The sequence below is a fragment of the Schistocerca nitens genome, chromosome 6 (genome assembly GCF_023898315.1).
Source record: "Schistocerca nitens isolate TAMUIC-IGC-003100 chromosome 6, iqSchNite1.1, whole genome shotgun sequence".
Lineage (NCBI taxonomy): Eukaryota > Metazoa > Arthropoda > Insecta > Orthoptera > Acrididae > Schistocerca > Schistocerca nitens.
Window position 1 is genome coordinate 382078256 of NC_064619.1, and position 13228 is coordinate 382091483.

At 42.7% G+C, this 13228-nt stretch overlaps 1 protein-coding gene across 1 annotated transcript in view; it reads right to left on the reverse strand.

Annotated features, from left to right (window-relative positions):
- LOC126263075 (hemicentin-2) overlaps window positions 1-13228 on the reverse strand; it is a 2049386-nt gene that overhangs the window by 1484500 nt on the left and 551658 nt on the right. The window lies entirely within an intron of this gene.

Here is a 13228-nt window from a genome sequence, read left to right on the forward strand (position 1 = left end):
TTTCCTGAATCCTGCCATTCCTCTTGCGATTGCGCGGGACCTAACGTGTGAATCTACTACAACAGTAGCAAGAATATTAACTTCCCCCTCCTCTGTCGTCACTTGTGTCCTTCTTTTGCGCTGTCTCGGTGTTACAATACCGCTTTCACTTAACTGGTCGAAGAGGTGACAAATAACTGACTAGGTGATTGACGGTTATTGGGATATCTTGCTACATACAAGGTACAAGAACGAACTGCGTTCTTCCTACACTCCATACACCATGAGCATGTCGGCATTTCGCCGGCCGAAGTGGCCGTGCGGTTAAAGGCGCTGCAGTCTGGAACCGCAAGACCGCTACGGTCGCAGGTTCGAATCCTGCCTCGGGCATGGATGTTTGTGATGTCCTTAGGTTAGTTAGGTTTAACTTGTTCTAAGTTCTAGGGGACTAATGACCTCAGCAGTTGAGTCCCATAGTGCTCCGAGCCATATGAACCATATGTCGGCATTTCCTGCACTGGTAAGTTCCATCGTCCATCCGCGACCTACTTCTTAGACTGTCACACACTAACTAGCAAGTCGCAGTGCTCCCGAGGAACACACAAGCACACTATAAGCAAAAGTAACAACGACATACCTACAACTGTACAGGTTTAATGGCACAAACAACTGTCAGAGTGGAAGCTTTTTCAAAATACGAAATCTCGTAGACGACTCGCGCTAGAAACCTGCAACAAACACCACTTAACCTACTTTCGTTTGCGTTAATAGGCATTTTTCCATTTAAAAAGTGCACGTTAGCACAGAAAATACTTTTTCTAAGTATTATTACAGTCTGTTTATTGGATAACAATACGAGTCCCTGACTACCAATACATTGTGTAAAAACCGCACATCAATAGCACTTGTGATTTTCGCAATATTCGCGGCTCTAGTTTTAGGTGAATAATCTTGTATGTTCATACAGCCATACAGCGCAATAAAATGACGTTCATTTTCTATTATGCGCGCTTTAATTTATGTCAGATTAGAGCGCTGTGATTGGATGGTAGATATTTCGCTATTTCGACTGGCGCGTGTCAAAGGTTACAACTGCTGTAGTAAAATATGGGTAACGCGTCATTAAACCTGTAGCTGATTTCCTTACATGATTAGTCGGATGTAGCCCGTAAAACACTTGCATACTTGTCGCAAAATGTTAAGACGTCTTTGTACCAGAAAAATTGTAAAAAACCCAAGAAGCAAAATGCAAGTACAGACGACAGACTGCTGGCCCGAAGCAGATGGGAAATTCCCCTTGGTACATATAGAAACCATCCTAGAACACAGTTAAACATCTAGGGGAGGGGTGATAAATGCTTACCATGGATTTGAACTTCTCTGTTTCTTAAAACGAACCTCTCCCCGGTTCGCAAATGAGTAAAACTTTGTAATTTGGTAGCACTACGATTGGATGTGTAATGTAATGATGAAGCATGAGATGAAAAGTAAATAGTTAATTCTTGAAACTTAGAAGTAAATTCCGGATTTTTTATAATACATTTTATCAATCTGAGATAATAATTTTATTTAAATATCCAAATATTATCGTATATAAGCTTTTCTTAACTCTGAGCACATTACTAAAATTATAAGATATCGATTGCCTTGGGAAGTCACTAACGTAGAGTCACACATCTTAATAATACACCCATAATTATTAAAAAATGGTTCAAATGGCTCTGAGCACTATGGGACTTAACATCTATGGTCATCTGTCCCCTAGAACTTAGAACTACTTAAACCTAACTAACTTAAGAACATCACACAACACCCAGTCATCTCGAGGCAGAGAAAATCCCTGACCCCGCCGGGAATCGAACCCGGGAACCTGGGCGTGGGAAGCGAGAACGCTACCGCACGACCACGGGATGCGGACATAATTATTATTTGTTTGTCATTTTCATTTGATTATTCACGAGTAACCTCAGGTCTGGTAACAAGATTAGAATTCCTCACTTGTTTTAACTCTATCTGCAGGTCTACCTCTTCTGCCACATGTGACACATAATAGCACTGTAGTTCAATCTTATTTTCTGCATGGAATAGTAAAACCAAACTATGAATGTAATTTCTCTTTCAAAAGTTTCACAGTAACTGGATGCATTAACTACTATTATCAGTTGTTCAGTAGCCTTACACAGTTACCTGTTGGACTTCTGAGGTTGAATAAAACCGTTTTTGCAGATAATTTCCAGAGGGTTTTGTTTCTCTGTTAGAACCTCATGTTTTTTTCTACTCTCAAGCTATCGTCATAGAGCAGAATAAAGGGTTACGAATAAATAGCAACACCGGTTGAGAAGGAAAAAAATAACGAACAAAACTGCAATATTATAAGAAAATTAGACTACACTGTCTAAATCATCTGAAGTGCAACAATCTTGATACAGTAAAGAAGACAGACTTTACATTAAGTATCGTAATATGTAAAACAGGGACGTCTAATAGGATGTATTTTTTCGGTTGATGTAAGAAACGTTACTCCTCGCAAAACAGCGCATTGACAATTCCTTTATGGAATCGTATACAAACAAAGCAATATTTCAAGATGTTGTAATGTAATTATCCTAATGGAGTAACTTATTATGTAGGAAAAATCAGATAATTGTTTCTTATAAGCATAGGCTTCTACGGTCATTGTCAATAAAATATTTCAGGGTATATGACCGCATTGTCAATTCCCGACGTTTCGGTCATTGTTGCAAATTGTCCGCTGTCGGTACGCAAGAAACAGTGTGCTGTAATCGAGTTTCGAATTCAAAAAATTCGTCCAAACATGGAGATCCCTGTGTTTCGGTATGACAATGGGAGACCACACACGAGCGCTGCGGCATCTGCAACATAGAGATGCCTTTGGTTCTGTTGTCATCGATCATCCTCCGTACAGTCCAGAGTTGGTCCCATACGATTTTCATATGTTTCCTAAGCTTAAAGAACACCTTCGAGGACTTCACTTTGATGGTAATGAAGCAGCGCTAGTAGTTGTGAAGAGGTGGCTTCTCTAACAAAGTATCTACAAACTGGTCACTAGTTGGGAGAAATGTGTTAGACTCCATGGAGACTGTTTTGAGAAACAAGTATGTACACGTGAAGAATAAATGTGTAATGTTAGTAACTATTTTTTATTTAAGTAGCTTTAAGAGCCTTCACATGAAATATGCGGACGCATTACGTTTCAGGACGCTCTCGTACAATGGGAGTAAATAAATAAAAAATTGCATAAACAGTCTAAAAATGAAAATAAAACAATACTATATCCTACCATCCATAACACGTTTAGTACATTGGATTTGCTATGGTGAATAATAAAGACAGATTTTATTTGCGCTTCATAAATTATTAACTATTACCAGTGTATAAAATGTTAATTATAAATAAAAGATAAATTTTTATGGTTAAGAGTTGAGAAATATTGTTTGCATTATAAGTTTGTTTTGTATTTCACTGGTTTCAGCTAAGGAAACACATTGATGGTGCTAATTAAGTCGGTAAGTAGATGTGTTATAGTCTATGAACAAGATATCTAAATGTAAGTCTGCTTTCACACATAATCGGCTTTAAATATTTTTAATCACCTTTAATTTGACGAAATTTCGTTTACAAGGTTATGAAGTCACCGGCATTGTCATTAATATCTTGAAAGCTATTTCTGTGCGTTCCGTTAGTGATGAATCACACAGAGTGGACAGAAACAATCTAAAAACCGTGTAAGAGTGTTTCACGGTACGCTGTGCTGAAACAAAATTTTTAAAGACAACATTGGATCCGTTGCGCCGTTACCGAGGCAATCAACACAGAAATTAGCCAATCAGACTGTTGCGTGTGCAAATTCGTGCGGTCAGCCAGACAAGATCGCCAGACGTGTTCTTTGTTAGGTTTCCTAAAGCCGAACAGGAGGGCCATACAAAAATTGGGCATGGGACGGTAGTGTGGATCGAACCCGAGCCAAATGCTGAGCAGTTCGTGCGATATCATCTAAGCTTTGAGAATAACTGACAAATAATGATTGGATCGGGAGGGCTGCTTGAATTTGTGCGCGCAACGGTCTGATTGGCTAACTTCTATGCTACATAATCCGAAAACGGTGCTCCATTTTATCCCTTAGGAATTATTTTTTAGCACAACCTGACACGGATTCCAGACTGTGTCTGACCACCCTGTATAACCCGCACTCACGTTGTTCACCTCACCGTGGTTTGCACGGGTAGACCGGAATTTCGGAGCAGCAGAATTACTGATTGCAGGTGCAAGTAAATCACGTATCCCTTCCACCTTTATTGCCCGCTTTCTCCACTATCGCGTCTCGCTCCAAGCAGAAATCGGCGAAACAGCAGATTTTCTTGAAGACTCGTTCACTAGTCTTTGAAATCCCACAGTGTAATATCGAAGTAGCAGCAAGAACACTGTTGCACATGAGCGACATCCATCCAGCAAGCGCACTTGTGGTCGCATAAACCAAGTTGGGGACAAAGGTGTGTTCGGTAGCAGACGTTTGTTTATGCTGCTACATGGATGAGCTGACGCTATAGGAACTACACCGTGCGTACCAATCCGCGTGCTAAGGAGAAGCCCTCTCACATAGGCACAATATAGGAGCATACAGTTAGGATAATTTACGTACCTCTCCCATTGTTCTTAAACCATTTTTCTTCTTGTATTTTGTCGTCAGTTTTATTGCCCTCTGTGTGCCTATGCCCTTGGTGGAGACTGGTCTCGCCAGCCTCTCGGTACAATCCTGTGAGCGAGTGTATTAAGCTCACACTGTCTACCGTAAGGACATATTTTGGCATATTTTTACGGCACAGTCCCGTAAGTGCTACTGTTCTGAATAAGACCCTTGTCACGGACTTATCGCGACAGCGGATGAGGATTGTCTCCTTGTAGCTGTACAGTTCCCGCCTTGATGTCAGCTGCTGTACGGCTGTCGCGCCGCACCGAACGAACACACGCGCCGGATAATCCCGGCGCTCACTTGTTAGGCGGCGGTTTCGCGGGTTCTCCGTCTCCGCCCCAGGCAGTTCTGCCAACTTGTGCCGCCGCTGCGACAGGCTGGCAGCACTTCAGGCTCGACGGCGTAATCTTGTCATAACTGCTGCTCGGCGCGCGCGAGCGCTGGAAACACCGCGCCCGGCTGCATTCCTCTGCTCGTCACCGCAGGGCCCCCAGCGATATGAGTATTAGCCCACTCCCTGCCATTCCTTTCGGGCCAAACAGTGCTTCTGGAGAGACTTTTTCTAGAACATTATTCTCAGACTAATGACGAAAGTGCCATTCTTGCAGTAATAAGTCTATATTCAGGACATCGCATTCTTTTAAATTACTCACTGAAATGTCATAGAAATGGAGAACGTAAAGATTATCACATTACTTCATAAATGGTAAAGATTTACGGACAGCTTTTTCAGAAGCCACTACCGGTCACAGTTTTTGTTAACTTACTTAAATCATTTATTACTTCAAGTTTTGTGGTCTAACATCGTGAGACCAAAAAGTGGAACACAAACAGTTAATTTGTTTTCATATGTGGCCCGCTGCGGAAAACGTATTACTCCTACGAGGGAAGTACTTTTACAAGATGGTACTCTGCAATGTGTTTAATGAAAGGCGATTATGTAGCAATTGCTGTGTCGTTCGAACAGGACACAGCCTGAGAAAACCCGCCACAGGCGCTAAGAAGCGAGCTGGTGCCAGTGCCGTAGAGACTCGCCACTTGCGCGAGTTCCACCAGGAGGATGAAGATATCGACTCCGCCTCGGCCAATTACCGACCGAGTACAATCCGCCAATGACGGACCACAACGGACAGAAGCCTACTCGGAAGACAGAAGAGCAGCTCTCGCCCACTTGGTTATAGGTCATCGTCCAGGTCGTTAATTGCATTCGCTATGTACTGTGAAGTTTACCCAGCCATTGAGGGCCTTTTTTGTGTTATATTACAAGCAGTGTTTCAGACTTCATTATCCAACTAGTCCCAAAGATAACTTTGACACTAAACTGTTGGAGTTTTATTGAACCTTCGTTCTCCTATCCTGTTACCTGACCCTGGGGCATAAATCTGTAATAGTGGCAGGGGGTAACTGTCCAGCAGTGTCTGCACCAGAAGCCGTTTCAGGAACTGACGAACTCGGCGTCCCGTAACAACAGTGGGACTAGGCCTCCATAGCGGTAGCGACGAGACCTTTACAGAAGTTATACCATCAGTTGCTGTAAAATCTTTACAAAGTTGTTACTATTCTCGGTCTATTCTAGTAAGTGGGGACATCTGGAAGTGTCGCCCCACGTGTAGACCACTGTGCAATACGAGAGGTTTTCAGAAGAGTACATGTTACGGGTTTCCAGCACAAAAAGTATTGTTGCTGTACGGACAATAGGTACATCACAGTGTGTGCGTCAAATAGCGTGGCAACTGGAAACGTACTCCAAAGCTGAAGTACGCAAGATGATACGATTCGTATAGGTAAATCATCTAAACTACACACAGATGCGTCGTCAAAATCGGTTGTACACGTACAAAATGCTATTTGACCAAAGCCGCATAAAAGAGGGTGATGCTGATCGGGAAGGAAGGCTACCGACGTCGACCACACAGGACAATATTCAGGCCTCTGATAGGGGAAGTGCAGTCGGCGAAGGGCGGTGGGTGGCGGGGGGGGGGGGGGGGAGGGGCTGGAGGAGGTGAAGAGATCCAATAGTGAGAACGATCACACGACAGTCCTGGAATGGCTCCGCGACCAAGAAGCGACTTTCTATCGTCCAGAAACCAAACGATTGGTAGAATGTTCCAACAGTTGTTTGCGGAGAGTTGGTGACTATGTTGAAAAATAGTGTCACGTGTCAGCGCATATTGTAGCGCAGTATTCAATAAAAGTTACTTAGCCACATATAATAATGTGTAACATACTTTTTGAAGTCCCCTCGTATTTCGTTTTCTTATATACTAAACATATTTTCCTCAATATTTACTTAAATTGGCAAACATCAGCATTTCTATTACAGTAGAACACTTTTGATAACTGGAGACATCTGCAAACTCGCGGCCAAAGCGGCATATACACATTTTGTAAGGCCTGTCCAAGTTACACATGGGAGAACGTTTAGTGTTTACTTCGTTCGCAGGTCTATTATTGAAGACAAAAAACGTTGAAAATCATTCGACAAACAAAATAATCGTTGTCTCATATGGCATGCAATTTTCTTTCTAACAATCTTCTTAAAGGTATTTCACAACACAAGCTAATACAGAATAAACATGTATTAATATCTAAGTGGATTCATGTTAGGTGTCTGCGTTATTCAACTTTGTAAAACATATATATTAAATAACCTAAGAAAACCCGCCAGGGTAGCCAACAGCGCTAACGCGCTGCTTCCTGGACTCGGGTAGGAGCGTCGACTTCGGATCGAATCCGGCCGGCGGATTAACGACGAGGGTCGGCGCCCTTGCCAGCCTGGATGCGGTTTTTATGCGGTTTTCCACATCCCGATAGGTGAATACCGGGCGGTCCCCACGTTCCGTCTCAGTTACACTGCTCGCAGATATCTGCAGACATTCGCACTCTTCCATGGCTTACACTAGATCCTGACAAGTGGGGTACACTAATTCCGTCCCGGGGGATACGGGGTGGCGACATGAAGGGCATCCAGCCACCCCTTAAATTAACATGCCACATCCGATTTACCATGGCTGACCCTGCATATCTGTGGGACAAGGATCAAGAAAGCGCGATTAAATAACCTAAGAAGGTTAACAAAATAAGACTTATAGTAAAGTAAAACAGAAGTTCTCATCAGACAGCAACTTTGCAATCAGAAAGCACCCAGAATTGATTTCATCACCAACCACATGTAAATGCTAATCTGTGTTGCTATTATAAACTTAGGTTAGGATTCACACCGTTATATGTAAATAGAATTTACAGCACTCAACATTTTGCTATCACACTCCGTCTGAATAGCTTACGCCACAATGATTTGATAAACGCATTCTAATAAAACAACCTCTTTATTTATTCTTCGGTTGACTGTAACACCCAACAGAAATGAGTTACTTGTCCACATATCCGCTTTTAACAACAAGCAGTTCATCATTCGTAACTGTTGTTGCAATCGTACTATCAAACATTTGTATATTTATTTCTATGCATGTCTATAGTTCGTATTCATGGCTCTGTACGAGTTAATCCGAATGCGTAAGTGTGTAGTCTTGTTCATCTCAGCCCATCAATAGCCGAAAGAAAGCTGTAAGCCTATTTTCAGCCAAATTTGAAGCATCTTGGTATAAGCCAAGGCAGTCAAAGGGAGATAGCACATAAAGTTGGTTTTGGTTAGCAAGATGGTGTTACGGTGGCTAGCGTGTGTATCAAGTTACTGAGTATCTGTGACGTTATGCAGGGTGGAGAAGAACTCGTGCACCTGGATTTCGTAGCGTGATTCCTCACATACTAGCAATACAAAAATATCTGTAACAAAATTTCGTCCTGCGCATATTTCCGGCACTAAAAGGACGTTAAAGATTGGCAAACTGGCAACACAGTAATCACATGTACAGTAACTACCTCTGTCAGCATATACCAGTTGTGCTTTGGAGTTGGTGCACTGGTCAGCGTTTTGAGTTAGCATGCAGGAGGTCTAGGGCTCGATATACGGCGTATTTGCTTTTATTTGTCACTTTCATTCTGCCGTATAATACCGAGTTATACACTGTTTCTTAAGCCACATGTATCCTACATTTACACAGTATGTGTTTGAAAATTATTTGCGAAGCATGTCGCTAGCCATACTGGTGACGTAAGGCCATAGCGAAATGTAATGGACATGAACGTGGCGAGAATAATAGTAGTACTAATCGATGGGACCATTGGGGCAGGGTACACAGAAAACGGGTTTGGAATCTAGTACATGCAATGGTGTGGAACAATGCGCTTTCACGAAGTGCAAAAGGCTTCTGTCAAAGCTGACCAAAGAAAACGATTGTATTTCCGTTTACATATTCGTATATGTAAGTGCAAATGTTTTGTAGAAGACACACTGTTATCGCTGTATGACGGTTACGACATTAGATACCGTACCACGCTGACGACATTTAGCAAATGAAAACAAATACGCCACGCTCCAGAATCGAACCCTTGATCTCCTGCATGCTAAGCCAAAACGCTATCCAGTGCACCAATTGCACAGCAGTACTCCTATATGCTGAGAAAGGTAGTTACCGTGCATATGATTACAGTGTGTCCAGTCCTCCAATCTTTAACGTCCCTCTAGTGCCGGAAATATGCGCAGGACGAAATTTTGTAACAGTCATTTTTGTATTCTTAGTATGTGAGGAATCGCTTTGGAAAGTCCGAGTGCGCGAATTATTCTTCGCTCTATAGGTAACTATTGTTATCATAGCATAATACACAGCGTAGGGGAGAATACTGATTTCCACAGTTTTTGAGTCGCAATCGTAGACCACGTCAATGAATCACGAGATCCGGTAACTTTTGTAAGGCTGTATTAAGATAAAGAAAGCTGTTAGAACCGTTTTACCTTCTGCTTCAAACAGAAATTCTTGTGTCTGACAGATGTAAGTTTTTCATGAGTTACGAAGTCTGGTTCCTCCTCTTGGGTTACATATGAGAATCGCGATGGCAGACTGCCCAGTTGTACGTAAACTAAAATACTCTTGACTGCATACCAGCTAATGAACGATGTATCTTGGCTCAAGTAATCAGAACGAAATCTAAGACAAGTTTCTTGTCTCGTCCCATTCTGTGAGGGAAAGTGCTGGGGAAGGGGAGGGGGAGGGGGGGGGGTGTAACAAACCTGAGCGTCGGAAATACCCACACTTACGAGTGTCTATTCTTGACCGCTTTTTGTTCGCTCCGGGCGACAGCAGAATGTCGACCAAGTCTTAAACAAAATAAAGAACGCCCGAGTATTTTGTTTTCCACCCGCGATGCCACAACAATAGTTGCGCCAGCGCGCCTCCGTGACGGTCCATCAGGCTCGGGCAGGACAATACGGCTGTGAGCAGCGCAGGCGTTCGTCTTCTGCGAGTCGCGCGCGCCGCCTGCCGTGTTCATCGGCCGTTCATTTGGTCGCCAGCCAGCAAGTTATCAGTTGCGTCGCGGCGAACAAATGTGCTGCTCTGTTTAGGGATGTTGCGCGTATCTGTACGGTTTTATTTAGAGCGCCGCTAATTAGGCTGCCTTAATTAGATGCATCGTGCTTCACGCCTGATTTACGCGAGGCGTCTCGCACGGAGGGAGGAAGGCGCTGAGATATTTGCTGCGCTAATGGTTAGAGCAGGTAAGAAACGGCACACTGCGGTCGTATCGATTGCTCAGATAGCGGCTAATTTGCAAGCGAGTAAGTAGCTCCAAGAGCCATGCTGCTGCATACTGCAATGTGTAGCTTTGCTGAAAAGAGGAATTTTAGAAACACCACACGATGCTCAGAAAAGTCTGAATGCTACCCTCCACTGCACTGATGGCTTACGTTCAAAGTACTGCGAGGTACATTCAAACCGAGAAATGATGGTACTAGTCACCGCCAGAACTGCGTACAAACGTTCTGGAAGCTATAAACTGTATTTCCGCGAATAGATCCCATGACACTGTACTTTCGTGCACAAATATAACGTTTGTTTCTCTTTCTTTTGTTTTTAAGTAAACTCTTCTCTTTGTCGTACATCTGTCCACTGTTCGTTTGTGTTCGGTACGCCGTATTGCCGATGTATGCACGTTTCTGTAATTAAACCTAGAAACATGAGATGTATGTGCAAATTTCTCTTTTCCAAAGTATGGTTTAGCTGTTATGTTCTTTCACCTCTGTTAAATCTCGTTACTAACGTCCCTCAATACGCTCCTCTAACAGCTTTTACGTGTTTGCTAGTAACTACTTTCCTTTTTACTCCTTTTACTCCTTAATTCTCTAATTCATTGCGTCGATCTACGCGTATTTCTGTGAATCGTTAGAAATATACTTACAGTTTTTGCAAAATTATAGAACGAATATGTTCTAACTTGAGTTGCGCTCTACCAAATCTACTGTTCGGTAGTTTTGTTACTGTAGCTAAATGACGCAATAAATGGTAGATTTACTGGTAGTATTGGTAGGGAAAGAAATATTAATAAATGTGTGAGAGAGAAAATGGTGAGCGGCGACTTCTCTTTGTTTTTTGTTCCTTTGTTTGTTTACTTTGCACATAATTGGAACTACACATCGTTCGCTGTTAGCCCATTCTCTATTTTATACCCTTACAAAATATAAATTGTATTTTATAAGCAATAAAAGATAATTGATCGCGTAATTTTTGCACTCTTATGTAACCAAAGCAATTACGTTTGATGCAAGTATAGTTAACATGCGCAAACATAAAAAATGTATATAATTATAATTGTAATTTTTTACTCAACAGAACTTCCTTCATCAAGATCAAAGGCAAAAGTTTCCCGTTATTATCTATAAGTGCGAGGGTTGCTTATGAACAACAGAAACATATTTCGTAAAAGCTCGACGAATTATTGATTTGGTATTTGAGATGTTTTGTTTTGCAGTTTAACTTTCATTTTAAATTTTTTTGAAGAAACTGAGTTTTCTAGCGCTATATAATAAATCTGTATACATTTTAATACAGTATCACTCTGTTTCAAATTATACATCAACAATTTTCGAGTAAAGCCAAAATATAGAACTGGCAGTTTCAATTTTGCTGTAAATACTGTAAATTTTTAAATAATAAAAATGGTTCAAATGGCACTGAGCACTATGGGACTTAACATCTGTGGTCATCAGTCCCCTAGAACTTAGAACTACTTAAACCTAATTAACCTAAGGACATCACACACATCCATGCCCGAGGCAGGATTCGAACCTGCGACCGTAGCAGTCGTGGATCGCATACGGAAACCCTCCACTAGGACCGAAATGAGGCAACGATCGACAGGTATGCAACACCCCTAACGTACAGGTAACGCGGTTACGAACTTACCAATGGTACTAGGTAAATTATCATAGTCTGCAGTTACTTCAGCTAGCCCCCATAGCCTACGGTAGTTTTACAACTCTAGTGTTAGCATTTCTAGAGTGGAACGTGATTAAACTTTCTGCTTTCTGTACTGCCGAACATTTCTAGTGTGAAACGTGATTGAAGTTACTGATTCCCCTACTGTCGATATTTTGTTACTAGCACTGTGACATGGCACTGTCTTGATGAAATGTAAACCCAGAGCCGGCCGGAGTAGCCGAGCGGTTCTAGGCGCTACAGTCTGGAACCGCGCGACTGCTACCGTCGCAGGTTCGAATCCTGCTTCGGGCATGGATGTGTGTGATGTACTTAGGTTAGTTAGGTTTAAGTACTTCTAAGTTCCAGGGGACTGATGACCTCAGAAGTTAAGTCCCATAGTGCTCAGAGCCACTTGAACCATTTTTGTAAGCCCAGAATGGCCTTCCATGAAGGACTACAAAACTGGGCGTAGAAAATCATCGACGTACTGCTGTGTTGTAAGAGTGCCGTGGATTACAACCAAAGCGGTTTTGCTATGAAGTGAAACGGCACGCCAGACCATCACTCCTGATTGCCGTGCTGTATGGCTGGCGAGAGTCAGGTTGGTAACCCATCACTGTCCGGAACGTCTCCAGACACCTCTTTGACCCGAATCTCTGAGTGACTTGTCTACAGTGATTAAGTCCCGTTTTGAATTGAGTCTCGACGACCAGCGAAGAAGTATCTGACGTCACCCCAGGCATTGGTGGGATACCAACTCGACTGTCAGCCTCCGTAGGGGCCAACAACCAGCAGTGATGATCCGGCGGACAATTTTTTCGTAGCAGGATATCTTCGGTTGTAATTGGCAGCATTCTTACAGCACTGCGGTACGTCGACGATATTCTACTGCCCATTTTGTTGCCCTTCGTGGCCAGCAACGCTGGGCTTTCGTTTCAGCAAGATAATCCCGGTCCGCACGTGTCAAGACTCTCTACCTTGGCCAGCAAAGTCACCTGATTCGCCCTAGCTGAGAACGTCTGGAGCATTACTAGCAGGGATCTTCATCCAGCTCGGGATTTTGACGATCTAACGAGACCAATGGATAGAATCTGGGACCAAATCCCTCAGGAGGACATCCAACATCTATATCAATGCCAGGCTGAATAAGTGCTTGAGTCAGGGCCGTGGGTGTACCAACGTGTTACTGATTTCTTCAGTTTGTGAAGTCTTTCTGTTCAAT